Raw genomic sequence first — 20,918 nt, 5'->3', positions numbered from 1 at the left:
GCAGACCTAACTTCATCTGTTCCTGACTCTGGATAGTGGATTAAAAAGACCATCAATCTCCAATGATATTAAAGTACTATTCTGAACATTACTGATATACTGAGTGGCAAGTCAAGATATCTGCTGGTTTTATTGTTTGATCAATAGCACCACCTGCTGGACAGGTTTAATGTTGCTGGACTGAGCAGTATTGGAGGATGAAAGATGACACATTTAGGGCCGGTTTCCTGGACATCTACATTGAACATGCTTTTTAGTCCAGGACTAGGATTAATCTGTGTCTGGGAAACCAGACCATATACTTTAGTAGAAAGTAAGTGATTCCAGCTTGTAGTGGGCTGACTAGTCCTGAATTGTCCTTTTGTTCCTGGACCATTTTCCATGCAGCTCCAGGTGACAGAGAACACATCAATTAGGGCCGAGCTTACAAGCTGATCAATGATACTGAGGAGAATTACATAGAGACAGAGAACCAACTGAGAAAACATATCAATGGTTCTGAATGACAACCAATATACATCAACACCATACATCATGATTCATGGAAATGTACAAGATTAAAACATTGCACTTAAATAAATATGAATACATTGAATGTTTATTTTAATTCAGAACATCTGAAGATCAAATCAGTTAAATGATTGTACATAAAACAGAGTAGAATGAATCATCACATCTGGGGACCATCACCACCAGCATGACTAGTATCTATGTGGACCCTACTACAGTTTAACCAGCTCAGCTATAGACTACACCAGCATGACTAGTATCTATGTGGACCCTACTACAGTTTAACCAGCTCAGCTATAGACTACACCAGCATGACTAGTATCTATGTGGACTCTACTACAGTTTAACCAGCTCAGCTATAGACTACACCAGCATGACTAGTGTCTATTTGGACCCTACTACAGTTTAACCAGCTCAGCTATAGACTACACCAGCATGACTAGTATCTATGTGGACCCTACTACAGTTTAACCAGCTCAGCTATAGACTACACCAGCATGACTAGTATCTATGTGGACCCTACTACAGTTTAACCAGCTCAGCTATAGACCACACCAGCATGACTAGTATCTATGTGGACCCTACTACAGTTTAACCAGCTCAGCAGTACCATTGAGACTAAACCCAGGATAGAGGGGCTGAGTGAATGTAGTCTGTTCTCTGTGGAGGAGGGTCATTGTGTCAGAGACACTGTAGAAGGACAGAGTACCTGCCTTGTGATCCAGGTACACTCCTACTCTGGTGGACTGAGGGCCTGATACTTTAGTCACAACATTATTGTGTTTGAAACAATAACCACCACTACAGCACAGTAATCTCCAGGACTTGTTATGGTGTCCAAATGCCTCACCTGACCCTGTTCTGCTGATGTCTTTATATGAGACTGCTGTATAAACCCACTCCCCAGTCCACTCCACCTCCCAGTAACAGCGTCCAGACAGACCCTCTCTACACAGAACCTGGTAGGTGTTGGTGAATCTGTCTGGATGGTCAGGATATGGTTGGACTTGGCTTGTATAGGTCACCTTTCTGTTCCCTTCAGACAGAGAGAGGCGTGTGTTTGCTGTGTTTGGGTCCAGTGTGAGCTGATAGGAATCTGGGAGAAGAGAAGAGCAGAGACCAATGAGGGGAGTCAGAACAATAAGTTAAGTCAGATACTGTATCTACCCTGTCTTTGATTAGAGCACAGCAGAGATCAAATCAGAGAAATATGAGGAGTCAGATAGATACCCAGTCTTTGATTAGATCTACTATTGCTATATATTTCTAGAGGGATTGTTAGGAGTGTCAGTAAAAAGAGACTGTTAGTTACTTCACAATAAAGAGACTCACATTGTAACAACTGGTCTCTGGTCTTGGGATCTGGAGGCAGCACAACCTCCACTATATTCACTACAGACACACAAACACATTGACAGAGAGAGGGAATGTTATCATCATACCATATTCCACATATATATGACTAGTAGGGAGCTTTCAATGGTCTAAAGTTGATGTTCTTTTGTTTTCAACACACCTGTAGTGGAGATCTTGGTCCATTCTCCTTTAAGGAAGTCTTCTAGTTTCTCTCTCAGTTCAGACACAGTCTTACTCACATCTACAAAGTGCTGAAGAGGACGGACAACGATGCTGGGTAAGTCTGAAGATACACTGATACTGGAGAGAGACTGATAACTCTGGAGAGAGAGAGAGAGGGAGAGACAGAGGGAGAGAGAGGGGGACGGACATAGAGAGAGAGAGAGAGAGAGAGGGACGGACAGAGAGAGAGAGAGAGAGAGAGAGAGAGAGAGAGAAAGAGGAGAGGGAGAGAGAGAGAGAGAGGGAGGGCAGAGAGAGTGGGACAGAGAGAGAGAGAGGGACAGAGAGAGAGAGAGGGACAGAGAGAGAGAGACGGACAGAGAGAGAGAGACGGACAGAGAGAGAGAGACGGACAGAGAGAGAGAGAACGGACAGAGAGAGAGAGAGAGAGAGGGACAGAGGGAGAGAGAGGGGGGACGGACAGAGAGAGAGAGAGAGAGAGAAGGGACGGACAGAGAGAGAGGAGAGAGAGAGAGAGAGAGAGAAGGAGAGGGAGGAGAGAGGAGAGAGAGAGAGAGAGTGGGGGGTGGCAGAGAGAGTGGGACAGAGAGAGTGGGACAGCGAGAGGGGGACAGCGAGAGAGAGACGGACAGAGAGAGAGAGACGGACAGAGAGAGAGAGACGGACAGAGAGAGAGAGACGGACAGAGAGAGAGAGAGAGAGAGAGAGAGAGAGGGACAGAGAGAGAGAGAGGGACAGAGAGACAGACAAAGAGAGAGACAGGGACAGAGAGAGACAGGGACAGAGAGAGACAGGGACAGAGAGAGAGAGGGACAGAGAGAGAAGGGAAGAGAAATAGAGAGACGGGGAGAGAGAGAGGGACAGAGAGAGAGAGGACAACATAATGATTGATATGAATAGTTTCACATTAAGTTAATTTCATATCACATGTAACAAGGCAGTTTAGTTACCTGGAGGAAATGGATGTGATCCTCTGTGTGTGAGAGCTGCTCCAGCTCAGTGCTTCTCTTCCTCAGCTCAGCTATCTCCTGCTTCAGTTGCTCCAGGAGTCCTTCAGCTTGACTCACTTGAGCCTTCTCTTGGGCTCTGATCAGCTCCTTCACCTCAGAGCTCCTTCTCTCAATGGAGCGGATCAGCTCAGTAAAGATCTGATCACTGTCCTCCACTGCTGACTGTGCAGAGCGCTGTTAAGAGAGAGAGAGAGAGAGAGAGAGCGAGAGAGAGAGAGAGAGAGAGAGAGATACAGAGAGAGAGAGAGAGAGAGAGTGAGAATGTACAGTAGCCTCTGCACCGCTTTGAGTCAGAACGCTGCCGTCCAACAATTGTTTACAGACAGATTATTTCACTTATAATTCACTGTATCACAATTCAGTGGGTCAAAAGTTTACATACACTAAGTTGACTGTGCTTTCAAACAGCTTGGAAAATTCCAGAAAATGTCATGGCTTTAGAAGCTTCTGATAGGCTAATTGACATCATTTGAGTCAATTGGAGGTGTAGCTGTGGATGTATTTCAAGGCCTACCTTCAAACTCAGTGCCTCTTTGCTTGACATCATGGGAAAATCAAAACAAATCAGCCAAGACCTCAGAAAACAAATTGTAGACCTCCACAAGTCTAGTTTATCCTTGGGAGCAATTTCCAAATGTCTCTAGGTACCACCTTCATCTGTACAAACAATAGTACGCAAGTATAAACACCATGGGACCACAGAGCCGTCATACTGCTCAGGAAGGAGACTCATTCTGTCTCCTAGAGCTGAACGTACTTTGGTGCGAAAAGTGCAAATCAATCCCAGAACGAGCAAGGAGGCCTACAATGGAGGCCTACAATGGAGGCCTACCTATGGTCCCGTGTGGCTCATTTGGTAGAGCATGGTGTTTGCAACACCAGGGTTGTGGGTTCGATTCCCACGTGTTTTGTCTCCTTGAGATGAAGCTAATTTGGTGCAAAAAGTGCATATCAATCCCAGAACTAGCAAGGAGGCCTACAAACCTGACTTAGTTTCACCAGCTCTGTCAGGAGGAATGGGACAAAATTCACCCAACTTATTGTGGGAAGCTTGTGGAAGGCTACCCGAAACATTTCACCCAAGTTAAACAATTTAAAGGCAATGATACCAAATACTAATTGAGTGTATGTAAACTTCTCACCCACTGGGAATGTGATGAAAGAAATAAAAGCTGAAATAAATCATTCTCTCTACCATTATTCTGACATTTCACATTCTTAAAATAAAGTGGTGATCCCAACTGACCTAAAACAGGGATTTTTTTACTAGGATTAAATGTCAGGAATTGTGAAAAAAAACTGAGTTTAAATGAATTTGGCTCAGGTGTATGTAAACTTCCCACTTCAACTGTACATAGGTGTACAGAGGCCCATTATCAGCAACCATCACTCCTGTGTTCCAACGGCATGTTGTGTTAGCTAATCCAAGTTTATCATTTTAAAAGGCTAATTGATCATTAGAAAACCCTTTTGCAATTATGTTAGCACAGCTGACAACTGTTGTTCTGATTCATGCTCTACCAACTGTGGCCTAGTTGGTAGAGCATGGTCTTTGCAACGCCGGCATGGTGTGTGCAACTCCAGGGTTGTGGGTTTGATTCCCACGGGGTCCAGTACCAAAAAAAATGCATGAAATGTATGTATTCACTACTGTAAGTCGCTCTGGATAAGAGTGTCTGCTAAATTACTAAAAATGTAAATAAAACTCGCCTTCTTTAGACTAGTTGAGTATCTGGAGCATCAGCATTTTGTGGATTTGATTACAGGCTCAAAATGGCTAGAAACAAATAACTTTCTTCTGAAACTCGTCAGTCTATTCTTGTTCTGAGAAATGAAGGCTATTAAATGTGAGAAATTGCCAAGAAACTAAAGCTCTCGTACAACGCTGTGTACTACTCCCTTCACAGAACAGCGCAAACTGGCTCTAACCAGAATAGAAAGAGGAGTGGGAGGTCCCGGTGCACAACTGAGCAAGAGGACAAGTACATTAGTGTGTCGAGTTTGAGAAACAGAAGCCTCACAAGTCCTCAACTGGCAGCTTCATTAAATAGTACCCGCAAAACACCAGTCTCAACGTCAACAGTGAAGAGGCGACTCCGGGATGCAGACCTTCTTGGCAGAGGTCCTCTGTCCAGTGCCAGTTCTTTTTCCCATCTTGATATTTGTATTGGTAAGTCTGAAATATGGCTTTTTCTTTGCAACTCTGCCGAGAATGCCAGAAGGCCAGCATCCCGGAGTCGCCTTATGTCAGTTTCATTGTTTATATTAAAAAAGCTCATTTTCAGTGTCTGTCTCCAGTGTCTGTGTTTATATACTGCTCAAAAAAATAAAGGGAACACTTCCAAAACATGCCTCCGCGTGCCTGTATGACCTCCCTACAACGCCTGGGCATGCTCCTGATGAGGTGGCGGATGGTCTCCTGAGGGATCTCCTCCCAGACCTGGACTAAAGCATCAGCCAACTCCTGGACAGTCTGTGGTGCAACGTGGCGTTGGTGGATGGAGTGAGACATGATGTCCCAAATGTGCTCAATTGGATTCAGGTCTGGGGAACAGGCGGGCCAGTCCATAGCATCAATGCCTTCCTCTTGCAGGAACTGCTGACACACTCCAGCCACATGAGGTCTAGCATTGTCTTGCATTAGGAGGAACCCAGGGCCAACCGCACCAGCATATGGTCTCACAAGGGGTCTGAGGATCTCATCTCGGTACCTAATGGCAGTCAGGCTACCTCTGGCGAGCACATGGAGGCCCCCCAAAGAAATGCCACCCCACACCATGACTGACCCACCGCCAAACCGGTCATGCTGGAGGATGTTGCAGGCAGCAGAACGTTCTCCACGGCGTCTCCAGACTCTGTCACGTGCTCAGTGTGAACCTGCTTTCATCTGTGAAGAGCACAGGGCGCCAGTGGCGAATTTGCCAATCTTGGTGTTCTCTGGCAAATGCAAAACGTCCTGCACGGTGTTGGGCTGTAAGCACAACCCCCACCTGTGGACGTCGGGCCCTCATACCACCCTCATGGAGTCTGTTTCTGACCGTTTGAGCAGACACATGCACATTTGTGGCCTGCTGGAGGTCATTTTGCAGGGCTCTGGCAGTGCTTCTCCTGCTCCTCCTTGCACAAAGGCAGAGGTATCGGTCCTGCTGCTGGGTTGTTGCCCTCCTACGGCCTCCTCCACGTCTCCTGATGTACTGGCCTGTCTCCTGGTAGCGCCTCCATGCTCTGGACACTACGCTGACAGACACAGCAAACCTTCTTGCCACAGCTCGCATTGATGTGCCATCCTGGATGAGCTGCACTACCTGAGCCACTTGTGTGGGTTGTAGACTCCGTCTCATGCTACCACTAGAGTGAAAGCACCGCCAGCATTCAAAAGTGACCAAAACATCAGCCAGGAAGCATAGGAACTGAGAAGTGGTCTGTGGTCCCCACCTGCAGAACCACTCCTTTATTGGGGGTGTCTTGCTAATTGCCTATAATTTCCACCTGTTGTCTATTCCATTTGCACAACAGCATGTGAAATTTATTGTCAATCAGTGTTGCTTCCTAAGTGGACAGTTTGATTTCACAGAAGTGTGATTGACTTGGAGTTACATTGTGTTGTTTAAGTGTTCCCTTTATTTTTTTGAGCAGTGCATGTTAAGTGGGTTTTACTCTGGCAGATAATGTCACCTATTTAAATATATACATTTTAATATAATTAACTGAATGTATGATGTTTTTGGTTTATGTCAGTTACACTATGCTATAAATGGTTATTTTATGGCTGTTAGTGATAAAATTAACTATAACACTTTATATTTTGTAATTCTGAGTAATTACAACTTTAGTAAGGATATCCACTGTATTCAGTACTGCTGCAGTTGCTAAATAATTCTAATAGATGGCAGCATAAGACAGATCAGATTAGTTTAGTTCAAGTACAAGTATCCAACTCAACAAGCCCCTCCAAAAGCTTGTTCAATCTGCGAGCAGCGAGCACTCTGCCTTCTCCCACAAGAGAGGGGCATGTTGAGGTACATTTACTAACCGTGAGGGCTGCATGATGTCATTTATTGTCGGGCTGGAAGATGCATCATCTTTTCTATTCCGAGGCTGTTTACTCCCAATATGACATATTAACATGATGTTATAATGCATGTTTACTAGGGTTGAGGTCAGCACATCTGACTAGTGGTAATTTGACCAGGGTTCAATACCTTCTATAGTTAATAATGTTTTGATCTCCCAAAAGCAACACAGGACTAACAAGAGATATATAGCTAACTGTAAAGTAATGAGTGACCATTTTAGAAAATCATGGGACATAGTCTTTGGTTGCATGCTATTTTATGTCAATCATATTGCTGCTTGTAGCCTATAACTGATGCTTCGTGGTCTTATGCTGCCATCTATTGGAAATATTTACCAATTAAAAGTTATTAATTCACGTAAAGATATTGGTGAGTCAGCTGAGAAATAAAGTGTATTTAATTCCAGAGATCAGTCTCAAACCTGCCCCACCTGTCCCACGCCAATTACTGGACTTTCACATAGAGGTTACTATGTCACCCAGTTCAAACCACATTTAACATATAAAACAAATGAGTCTTGTTTATCAAGTGTTCTGCCTTGCAATAATAAATATAATAAAATAACTAATAAAAAGCAAATGCTTAAATAGGTTTAATTTAAAAAAATAACAAATGTTATTTAGTAGTAAAATGGTATTTACTAACATAATATTATTACTAAAATAGTTGTAGGCTACCCTACCCTAGAATTAAGGTTCAGGCTAAAATAGGTTATACGTAGGGTTAGAGTTTCTGTACAGCACTTTGTGACATCTGCTGATGTAAAAAGGGCTTCATAAATACATTTGATTGATTGTTAGGTTCAGGGTATTTAAAGAGAAACTGTATGGGTTTATATCTCTCTTGCTTCTCCCTGTGGTCTTCTGTGGGCATAATCTGAGGTAGCAACTGTGTCAGAGCTACAAATCAATGAGCTCCACCTATCCTTTTGGTTTAAAACTCAGTGAACCTGCGCAGCATTCTTTCTATTTGATGCCTACGAACCAACAGATTTCAACGCATATCAAATTACCCAGCAGCCATTTAGAAACAACATATAAAAATATATATATATTTATTCATTTAAAAAAATATATTTTCTGGCTGTTTAAATCAGCCACATCTTGAAAAAGAGGACAGGGACATACGTTTTGTTTAGGTTTTAAACCTTTTTCTGAAATAAAATATGTTTAAACATATTTAACATTTGATGTCTTTGCACCAACCATCTGTTCTACTCACTAACACTGTAGGTCACTACAACGTGTAACCAGGTGAACAGTGAGCTTCCTCACCAAGTAGCTGTAACCTAGTTAATAATAAGTTACCTGAGGTAAACCTACAAGGTTAAAACCTGTTGGGGCTCGGGGGCAGTATTTTCACGGCCGGATGAAAAACGTACCCAATTTCAACAGGTTACTACTCTGGCCCAGAAAATAGAATATGCATATTATTAGTGATTTTCGGATAGAAAACACTCTGAAGTTTCTAAAACTGTTTGAATGGTGTCTGTGAGTATAACATAACTCATATAGCAGGCAAAAACCTGAGAAGATTCCAAGCAGGAAATGAAAATCTGGTGCCTGTATTTTTTTCCAAGTCCTTACCTTTCTGACACACAGTGAGTTAGGGTTCATTTTGCACTTCCTAAGGCTTCCACTAGATGTCAACAGTCTTTTTTTTTGCCTTTTGCGGCAAACACGGACCGAACAAGCAGGCTGGGAATCAGGTCACTGAGAAAACCACTTCAGTTCATTGCGTGCATTCACGTAAGAAAGGACCTATGTTCCAAAACTTTTTTCAAGACATAGCATGGGTCCGGTTGGAATATTACTGAAGTTTCACGTTCTAAAGGCCCTAAAGATTGATGCTATACAACGTTTGACATGTTTGAACGAACGTAAATATATATTTTTTGCACATTCGTGACGAAAAGTCCCGCGCGCTTCAGTACATTATGACTCCAAAATGGCGGGTATCTGTATTGCGTAGTGTATTTTTCTGAGCACAGTACTCAGGTTATTGCAGTGTGCTCTCCCAGTAAAGTTATTTTGAAATCTGACAATGCGGTTGCATTCAGGAGATGTTAATCTATAATTCTTTGAATAACAGTTTAATATTTTATCAACGTTTATGACGAGTATTTTTGTAGATTGTTGTGCTGTTCACCGAGAGTTTTGGGGGAAATACGTTTTCTGAACGTCACGCGCCACTGTAAAATGCTGTTTTTGGAGATAAAAATGAGCTTGATAGAACAAAATGCATGTATTGTCTAACATAATGTCATAGGAGTGTCATCTGATGAAGAATGTCAAAGGTTAGTGCATAATTTTAGCTGGTTTTCTGCTTTTGGTGACGCCTGTCTTTGCATTGAAAATGGCTGTGTGTAATGTTTTGTCTATGTACTGTCCTAACATAATCTAACTTTATGCTTTCGCCGTAAAGCCTTTTTGAAATCGGACAACGTGGTTAGATTAAGGAGATGTTTATCTTTCAAAGGGTGTAAGATAGTTGTATGTTTGAGAAATTTGAATTATGACAATAGTTTTCAAATTTGGCGCCCTGATGTTTCACAGGCTGTTGATAGTGTGTACCGCGGGTGGGACGCTAGCGTCCCACGTAGCCCATAGAAGTTGATGCGGGCTGGTCTCATTGATAACAATAGTGAAGCTGACATTGTGACGCAGAACAATGGACTGGGAATAGAACTTTCAGAAGGTGAGTTGGTGCAACAGTGTTCAATACAACTAATAGGAGCTGGCAGGGTGAAACATGACCTAAAATAAGGCCTGTTTGTTCAATACAACTAATAGGATCTGGCAGGGTGAAACATGGCCTAAAATAAGACCTGTTTTTTCAATACAACTAATAGGAGCTGGCAGGGTGAAACATGACCTAAAATAAGACCTGTTTTTTCAATACAACTAATAGGATCTGGCAGGGTGAAACATCAACTAAAATTTGACCTGTTTTTTCAATACAACTAATAGGAGCTGGCAGGGTGAAACATGACCTAAAATAAGACCTGTTTTTTCAATACAACTAATAGGAGCTGGCAGGGTGAAACATGGCCTAAAATAAGACCTGTTTTTTCAATACAACTAATAGGAGCTGGCAGGGTGAGACATTACCTAAAACAAGCCCCGCTTTTTCGCGTTTACTTCAAAACTACGGCAAACAGCTGGGACACATGGTAATATTATATAACTGGGCTCTATGGCGGATGCAGTGAACTAGATTTATCTGGCTGATCGCGCTTGTCTGCCCTAAACAAACCCTGTGTACCACCCCTCCCCTGTTTAACCTTGAATTCAGTTAAGAAACAAACACTTGCCTACGAAAAGAGACACCCAACCAAAACCAACCAACTCTTTATGGATCTGTTCATACGGTGGCAGATTAGACACCACTACTCTTGTCGAAATCGGCACCAACACACCCCTCACATAAATCATACTGGTAACTAGCCGGGCAACAAGACTCACCTTTTACATTACCACAACCACCGCCTTGTTCATTCTGGATACAGAGTGTATATGTTCCTCTCCCACCTGTTCACCAACCATGATCAATAATTCCTCCACACCATTCTCCAGAACGCACCTGAAGACAGCGTTTCTTCTCCACTCGGTTGAGGATATCACACCTCCCAAACAAACTACCCTACTCCCCCCTCAACTCTAACCGATAAACAGTTGAAACCAATAAATAAACCCTTAACAACTAGAAAATACGCAAAAAGAATAGTTGCCCTCCTCAGGAACCACAAAACCCTCACACAACACCTTCTTCTTCTATGATATAATGGCGGTCCGCAAACCAACGTTAAAGGTGCATGGCGCCACCTACTGTGCTGGAGTGTGTTCAATCACGGTTTACACCATTTCTAAATCCTCCTACCTAACTCAGTACTTCTGAGAAAATAAAAAAGAGCCCTACTAACTTCAAATAGACCCTCCCCCATCCCTCCCCCAAATGCCTTCCAACCCCCCCTCCAACCCCATCCAACCTCAATGACCATACACTTCAATCTTTCCCTCTCTTCAACATCCTTACAACAATATAACAACACATGCTCCACCGTTTCATTGACAAAACCCTCCAGACACAAACCATTCACATGCTGCCAACCAGATGTAAGGACCTGTTCAATGTACAATGCTCTAAGCACAATCGAGTAAACACCACCTCTTCCTTCCTAATCTGACCTTTGAACCTTGGTCCACCGACCATTAGAGGACATATAAATGCCGTCCCTTGTGCTCAGAGTCCCCATCTCTTCTGCCACACATCTGTCAAAATGTCTCTGATCTTACATATGTCCTCACCTCTACCCAGTGGAACATTAATATATATTATATCTTGTTTTAAAGCTCTTTTAGCTAACCAGCTACCCAGTGGAACATTAATATATATTATATCTTGTTTTAAAGCTCTTTTAGATAACTGGTCTACAATTTCATTCCCTTCCACACCTGAATGTGCTGGGACCCAGCAGAATCTCACTACTTCTGACCATTTTTTTCCTTTTGTCTACCAAGGTTAGATCAACAACAGGATCTGGGAGTAACCCTGGAGGAACATTCACCACAGAAGGGCCAACCTCTAACTCCCTCAAACCACTCTCATCAGCAACTTTCCAACTGTCCAACCAAAACCACTGTCTTGTCTACTAGTATATTCCCAACAGTCATCTAGAACAGTAGCAGTGGGATGCTCAACCTCACAGCCTTGCAACCCAATAATATAATGACATTTTATTACGCCGTATACCCAAAGGCATCTCACCTGCCTCCACTAGTAAGACACATACAGATGTTGATTTAAATGCACCAATACATATCCTTAAAGCTATATACTGGATTCTGTCCAGCTTAAGTCTTTGCTGCTGTTCCATAAACTATACACCCGTAATCAATTGTCATCCTGATCAGAGCTCTATAAATATCCATCAACGATTGTCTGTCAGCACCCGATTCATAACCAGAGACCCACACAACCAACTACCACGAAAGTGATGGAATGAGAGAGAGAGACATCGTTACAACACTGTACATTGACATAATATAACGTTTCTTCTTCTCTGGAGGTTAACGGCGGTTGGCATCCAATATGTTGTATTACCGCCCCAACTGGACTATAATATAAATCTTTTTTACTTTCTGATACAAAATAGGAAAAGGAACATTTCATATTTTTTCAAATAAAAAAACACCCTTCCAACTAACCCTACACTCGTTAAAAACCCACTACCCCATTCCACTACTTTGACCCTGTCTGCTCCTGCACCATGCCAACTAACCCTACACTCATCCACTACCCCATTCCACTACTTTGACCCTATCTGCTCCTGCACCATGCCAACTAGCCCTACACTCATTAAAAACCCACTACCCCATTCCACTTCTTTGGCCCTATCTGCTCCTGCACCATGCCAACTAACCCTACACTCATTAAAAACCCACTACCCCATTCCACTACTTTGACCCTATCTGCTCCTGCACCATGCCAACGACCTGGGAGGACGGGACACCACCACTCAACACACCCTGGAAATCTTCTGAAGTCAAATCTTATATGACAAAATACTTCTCTGCAGCTGCCACCACAACATCTATTGTCTGTGATTTACGTTCTATTTCTGAGGTACAGTTGATAACCATTGCTATGAATTCAACTGAACATCCCTCGTTGGCCTATCCCTCTGTGCTGTCACAGATCTACTACTCACAGGGATCCTCTCAGGATTCCTCACCCTTGACCATCCTCCTCTACTTTCTTCACTGCTTCAGCATACGACACCTTCTGCACCTCAACTTGCCTCTCTCTCACCAGACACCTCTGATCCCCAGCAACATGGACACCCCTACAGTTGACACACAGAACTTTATCCACCAAAACTACACAATCCTCTAACCCATGACCTCCTCCACACTTCCCACATCTTGTAATCTCCCTCCTACAAACTGCTGCAACATGACCATAAACGTTGCACCTGAAACAGCTCAGTGGATTCAACACAAAGACTCTAACAGGATAACTGATATATCCCAACATGACTTTGTCGGGTAAAGACTCAAAAGGACTGACAGTGACTCCTCTGTTTCACCACGCTCACCACCGGGTCTGCGTCATACCAATCGGCGGGCATCACAAACACTAGGAATTTTCAACTTCAATTGTTCCACCTCCACATTTAACGTGACCCAAGAAATCACACATTTCAATGGTGTCCTGTTCATAAGAGCAAAACATGAAACAGATCTTGTTGCGTGACACGGAGCGAAAACTTGAAATGTCTCTATTCCTTTGAAACTTTTATGACTGTAATGTTTACTTTTCATTTCAAATTGTTTATTTCATTTCACTTTTGTTTAGTATCTATTTATCTTGCTTTGGTAATGTAAACATATGTTTCCCATGCCAATAAAGATCTTTGAATTGAATTGAGAGAGAGAGCTCCATGTTAATGTATAGGGGACCTGAGTCAGTCATGGTTACTCATGGTTATGTGATGAGGTAGCCCCGCCTGCAACTTCTAAATCAGTGTCGGCCCAATAGGGAATGTCCTCTTGATGTAATGGTCAAGATGTTGGTTTATCCCACGGTAGACCTGGGTTCATATCCCATCAGTTACATTAAGCAGTCTATTCTCTGAAAGGGGTCCAGACAGCCTGTTCCCAACAGTGGGGTCAGTGGGATTGAAGAGGGGCCCCTCTCTCTCTCTCTGACTGGAGGAGAGAAGTGAAATGGTGTGTCTTCTCTGGTCAACAATACTCACCTTGAGAGACTCCACAGCCTGTTGGAGCTCCTTCAGCTCCTTCTCTCTCTCCTGGAATCTCTGCTGGACCTTCTGCTGACTCATCCCCAGCTGCCTCTGTGGAGAATCACTCTTCAATTAGCTATCAAGCTTTATTAGTCCAGTAGATCAATAGTATAGTAATGTGACATAGGACCCATAGAGAGGAAGGTCTACAATCCTGAGGAAGTCCCTTTACAATATTATATTATGTTGCTATGTGAATGATTATAGTTTTACAGTTGGCCTACATGTATCAAGAGGTTGAGACTGAACTTTGGACTCATTAAAGGGCAGTCAGATTGATAATGGTGTTTGACTTCAGAAAATGGTGTTACATTTGGAATATCTGGGTTAACATATCTATATACTCAAGGTGTGTGTTCATATTTGTGGATCGATTTCATTTGAATGATCTCATATTCAAACAGCCTTAGTTCCTACTGTATCTTTAATTCTTTGTTTATCAGACAGTCACCAACAAGTTGTTCTGGTCTTACCTGTTTCTCAGTCCTCTCTGCGGCAGCTGACACTGTATCATGGCCTTTATGTTCATCCATCACACAAAGCAGACAGATACACTGCTGATCGGTACGACAGTAAACCTCCAGCAGTTTGTCATGATGAGAGCAGATCTTCTCCTGTAGTTGTGCGGTGGCTTTGACCAGCTTGTGCTTCTTGAAAGCAGGAAATTCATAGTGAGGTTGGAGGTGAGTCTCACAGTAAGAGGCCAGACACAGCAGACAGGACATGAGGGCTTTCTGCTTTCTGGTCCCAGTGCAGAAATCACACACCACATCTCCAGGTCCAGCATAGCACAGAGCAGGAGGGGGAGCAGCCTGGAGTCCTGTCTTCTTCAGTTTCTCCACCAGCTCAGCCAACATGTTATTTTTCCTCAGATTAGGCCTTGGAGTGAAGGTCTCTCTGCACTGAGGACAGCTATAGACCCCTTTCAGAACATCCTGATCTCAGCAGCCCTCAATACAGATTCTACAGTAACTTCGTCCACAGGCAGTAGTCACCGGATCCTTCAGTAGATCCAGACAGATGGAGCAACAGAACAGTTCCTGATTCTCTGCCATTTTGGTGCTCTCTCCTGTAGGTTAAGCAATGGCAGTGTGAAAGATGATTTTCTGTTGATTGTCAAAGATGACTTTCTGTTCAGTGTGAAAGATGACTTTGTGTTTCATGGAACTCTACACCAGAGGACAGGGAGTGGTTTCCTACTTGACTGTATTTTCTGTATGTAGAGGTGGTGTGGTTTCTTTGATAAGGAAGTATGACAGTGTGTTGGTTAGTAGGCAGAGATGGTTAGTATTTATATTATGCTCTGTCGCGGGTCTCCCGGTCGCGGCCGCCTGCGACAGAGCCTGGACTCGAACCCAGAATCTCTAGTGGCACAGCTGACACTAAATACTTTTCTTTACCATTTATTATATCGGTTCACATCTTGAGGTCCCCTTTCACCCTGCATTGGTATCAGCAGTATGATAGTACTATGGTGTGATAAGACTGTCTGCTAAATGACAACATTGGTATCAGCAGTATGATAGTACTATGGAGTGATAAGACTGTCTGCTAAATGACAACATTGGTATCAGCAGTCATAGTACTATGGTGTGATAAGACTGCCTGCTAAATGACAACATTGGTATCAGCAGTATGATAGTACTATGGTGTGATAAGACTGTCTGCTAAATGACAACATTGGTATCAGCAGTATGATAGTACTATGGTGTGATAAGACTGTCTGCTAAATGACAACATTGGTATCAGCAGTATGATAGTACTAAGGTGTCATAAGACTGTCTGCTAAATGACAACATTGGTATCAGCAGTATGATAGTACTATGGTGTGATAAGACTGTCTGCTAAATGAACTAAATATAAATGTGTATGTAAAAATGTTGATATATATTTTGTTGAGGGAAAATGTACTTGATACGATTGTAATATGTTGTTGTCTCACCTAGCTGTCTGAAGATCAATGCACTAAACAGAGCGTCTGGTAAATGACTCAAATGTAAAAGTAAAATATTGTGAAGCATGCTGAGTATTATTCTAATGAGCTCCGCCCCCAAACAAGGCCAATAATAATAATACCCAGTGTGCTTTGTGGTACATTTGGTATGTTGATTTTCACATATACATTCGTATTTTAGTCCGTTAGCTTCTCCAGAGTGACTTGCTCAACTAAGGTAGATAACAACATACAGTATCACTGTCAACAAGCAAGAAAAAAGGTTTTGTAACCGTTACTGAAACGGTTGTTGCTGTTTGGTCCATCTACTTCCAAATACTTTCTGTATTACAGTTTTTCTCAATTGCTAAAACACAATTTCTGAAACCTTACTCTATTTCCTGAAAACATTAAACACTAAACCTCATCTTCAGGCAGTGTTTACATAACCTCTGACTCCTCTCGCAAAATGAAACATTCGCCTCAAAACAGCTTTACCTGTGTTCAAAATCAAACACTGCTCTCAAATCATAAACAAAGTCATCAAAATGATATACACTCTCAAGCAGTCAGTAAACAATACACCGAAAAATAGAAAACACATTGTTCAAAACATACAATTCTCAGGGAGAAGTACATTTTTAATCTAAAAAAATATTCATATTTTTCCATCATTGTCTTTTGATGAACGAAAACAACATGTTCTATCATAGTAGCTAAAAATTGATCAGAAATTACTACTCTGCTTTGCTCTTTGCAATTTTGTTTTTTGTTCTTCCTCCTCCTTGTACCCCTATTTATACAGTACTGTACCCTGCATCTCACAAACTTGTCCTTTGTCTCTGTGATACTCTAATTCTTGTTCTTTGTTGATATGAACCTGCAACCAGTCAAAATCTATTGAGCAGTCAGTACTGTTAATAAATGGAAAGCACAATGTTCAGGGCCATACAATTTGTCCATTGTACAGTATACAGCCTACAATGCACTGTACTACAGTATACAATACTAAAAGGGACAAAAATCAAAGTAAACATGTGATTAATGTGCTTCTTCTTGTCTTTGGGCTGGGTCAGGCCAGAGCACTTCGTCGACATCACAAGCAATATTGTCCCTCCTGAGGCAACGGGGGAAGAAGCCTCTTGTGTGCCGTATCCAGCCCTGACATGAATCCTCACCTATATCACCACAGGCTAAATCCATGGCTTGCAGCAGATTTACTCTAGTGTAGGGTTGTCTATCATACACTTTCCATCTCCAAGAGGAGAAAAACTCCTCAATCGGATTCAGGAAAGGCGAGTATGGAGGGAGGTACAAGTTCATAAACTGCCCATTGATATTAAACCATTCCATTACCTGAGCAGCTCGGTGGAAACTGACATTGTCCCACACTATCACATAGGTGGGAATGGGATTCTTATTTAGCTCTTGACCCTGCTGCTCTTGAACCTGCTGCTCAAATAAAATATCTCTTAGATTGGCAATACATCTTAGAAGGTGCTGGGTGTTATATGGCCCGAGTGTAACATGGTGATGTAGAACACCATGGTTGCTGATAGCAGCACAGTATGTGACATTGCCACCTCGTTGACCATGGCCCGCTGTCCAATCATGTTTCGGCCTCTCCTTCTCCTCTTTGTTAGATTGAAGCCTGCTTCATTGACAAAGATGAACTCATGGGGTCTGTCCAAGGATTCCAAGTCAAATATTGTCTGTGTAGAAATACAATATACTGTATGTAGGATTTTGTAAGTCGTACAGAGACAGTGCTATACTGTAGAGTACAATTAGGCCTACTGTATGCACTTCTGATTCACATACATTGTATGTACTGAAGAGTAATGTCATTCACATAGTATGTGTTAGTACTGTAGACAATCTGGATTACAGTAAATGTTTCTGAATGTACACTTACTTGCACATACTGAGCTCACAGTTCTTTCACCCTTGGTGAGTTGCGCTCAAAAGGTACTCTGTATACTTGTTTCATTCGCATCCTGTTACGATGGAGGACACGGTCAATAGTGGAAATGCTCACACTGCTGATTCCCTGGAAGTGTGTGTTGTCTTGTATCACTCGTTCCTGGATTTCTCTGAGTCGTATTGCATTATCTTGAAGGACCATGCCAACTATAACGGCCTCTTGCTCCCGAGTGAATATAGCTGTCCTTCCACCTGCATGTGGCAGCCTTGCAATTCTACAAAAAGTAGTTGTGCAGTTACGAAACATATTCATGCAGTACAATACATACAGTGATTAACTTTACAAATGTCTATTGAAACAGCTGCATATAGTGTAGTACAGTAAATTTGCAATTACAAAAATACAGTAGTATACTGTACTTGTTCTCTTCTCTGAATGTCCTTACTATGGTGGACACAGAAAATCGGCTCAAATTGGGTTGCACTCTAAGTCCTGCTTCCCTCATTGTCAGTCCATGGACAAGAACATGGTCTATAACTGTTGCTCGAATTTCATCAGATATTTCCACTCTTTGTCTTCCTTTTCCTCTTCGTCCTCCTCTTCCACTTTCTTGCCCTCCTCCTCTTCCTCCTTGTCGCCCACCTCGCATACACACTCGTCCTCATCCTCTCACATTGCTTCTTCTATCCATTCTCAGACTTTCTCCTTCCCACCTTCAACAACCTGTTTGCTTTCTGAACTGGCTTATATTGGTGCGGCTTATATTGGTTATATTGGTGTCGCATCATTTGAAACAGGGTAAATCAATTTTGAGTGGTTGTGTTCTATCAATGACATGTGTTCTCTATTTTTATTCGATTGTTGCCACTTGTGTTTACCAGTATGGATGACATGTGCATTAGAGTGCAGAATGTGTTTTGAGAATGAGAATGTGTTTAGAGTTTTGCTGAAAAGTCTAAGTGAGATCTGCAAATTGTGTTTTACCATGTGAAATGGTTTAAGGTATTGACAACAGACTGCATAATTAGCTAAATGAGTCCAGGCAACTGAGAACTTTGTTCAGCCAATGGGTTTTAGTGTTTTAGCAATTGAGAAAAACTGTAAAGTACCATTCTGAACATTACTGATATACTGAGGGGCAAGTCAAGATATCTGCTGGTTTTATTGTTTGGTCAATAGCATCACCTGCTGGACAGGTTTAATGTTGCTGGACTGAGCAGTATGGGAGGATGAAAGATGACACATTTAGGGCCGGTTTCCTGGACATCTACATTGAACATACTTTTTTCACACTTAATCTGTTCCATGTCCAGGAAACCAGTCCATATAGTTTAGTTACTATCTGTTCCATGTCCAGGAAACCAGTCCATATAGTTTAGTTACTATCTGTTCCATGTCCAGGAAACCAGTCCATATAGTTTAGTTACTATCTGTTCCATGTCCAGGAAACCAGTCCATATAGTTTAGTTACTATCTTTTCCATGTCCAGGAAACCAGTCCATATAGTTTAGTTACTATCTGTTCCATGTCCAGGAAACCAGTCCATATAGTTTAGTTACTATCTGTTCCATGTCCAGGAAACCAGTCCATATAGTTTAGTTCTGTTCAACGCCACTACGGAAAACTTGACCAATTGAGAAAACATATCAATGGTTCTGGACATCTACATTGAACATGCTTTTTAGTCCAGGACTAGGATTAATCTGTGTCTGGGAAACCAGACCATATACTTTAGTAGAAAGTAAGTGATTCCAGTTTGTAGTGGGCTGACTAGTCCTGAATTGTCCTTTTGTTCCTGGACCATTTTCCATGCAGCTCCAGGTGACAGAGAACACATCAATTAGGGCCGAGCCTACAAGCTGATCAATGATACTGAGGAGAATTACATAGAGACAGAGAACCAACTGAGAAAACATATCAATGGTTCTGAATGACAACCAATATACATCAACACCATACATCATGATTCATGGAAATGTACAAGATTAAAACATTGCAATTACAAAAATATGAATACATTGAATGTTTATTTTAATTCATAACATCTTCTGAAGATCAAATCAGTTAAATCGTTGTACATAAAACATAGTAGAATGAATCATAACATCTGGGGACCATCACCACCAGCATGACTAGTATCTATGTGGACCCTACTACAGTTTAACCAGCTCAGCTATAGACTACACCAGCATGACTAGTATCTATGTGGACCCTACTACAGTTTAACCTCTCTAGGGTCGGCGGGACGAAATCGTCCCACCTACGTAACAGCCAGTGGAATCCTGTGGCGCGTTATTCAAATACCTTAGAAATGCTATTACTTCAATTTCTCAAACATATGACTATTTTACACCATTTTAACCTGTTAGGGCTAGGGGGCAGTATTTACACGGCCGGATAAAAAACGTACCCGATTTAATCTGGTTACTACTCCTGCCCAGTAACTAGAATATGCATATAATTATTGGCTTTGGATAGAAAACACCCTAAAATTTCAAAAACTGTTTGAATGGTGTCAGTGAGTATAACAGTACTCATATGGCAGGGAAAAACCTGAGAAGATTTCATGCAGGAAGTGGCCTGTCTGACAAGGTGTCGTTCTTCTTGTCTGTGTTTATTGAAGAGTCAGGATCTTAGCTGTAACGTGACACTTCCTACGGCTCCCATAGGCTCTCAGAGCCCGGGAAAAAGCTGAATGATATCGAGGCAGCCTCTGGCTGAAACACATTATCGCCTTTGCCAAGTGGCCGATCAGAGGATAAAGGGCTTAGGCGCGTGCCCGAGTCGACCCAGTGATATATTTTATTTCGTCTGTTTACCTAATTGCAGATTCCCGGTCGGAATATTATCGCTTTTTTACGAGAAAAATGGCATAAAAATTGATTTTAAACAGCGGTTGACATGCTTCGAAGTACGGTAATGAAATATTTAGAAATCTTTTGTCACGAAATGCGGCGTGCGCGTGACCCTTATTTACCATTCGGATAGTGTCTTGAACGCACGAACAAAACGCCGCTGTTGGAACATAACTATGGATTATTTTGGACCAAACCAACATTTGTTATTGAAGTAGAAATCCTGGGAGTGCATTCTGACGAAGAACAGGAAAGGTAATCAAAAT

General features: G+C 42.2%; 1 pseudogene; it reads right to left on the bottom strand.

Annotated features, from left to right (window-relative positions):
* Window positions 1-1,094: 1,094 nt before the first annotated feature.
* On the bottom strand, window positions 1,095-15,034 carry LOC115191414 (tripartite motif-containing protein 16-like; annotated as a pseudogene).
* Window positions 15,035-20,918: the final 5,884 nt, after the last annotated feature.

The sequence above is a fragment of the Salmo trutta genome, chromosome 4, assembly GCF_901001165.1.
Source record: "Salmo trutta chromosome 4, fSalTru1.1, whole genome shotgun sequence".
Lineage (NCBI taxonomy): Eukaryota > Metazoa > Chordata > Actinopteri > Salmoniformes > Salmonidae > Salmo > Salmo trutta.
The sequence above is the reverse complement of the archived record's forward strand: the minus strand, read 5'-3'. Positions and strand labels throughout refer to the sequence as shown.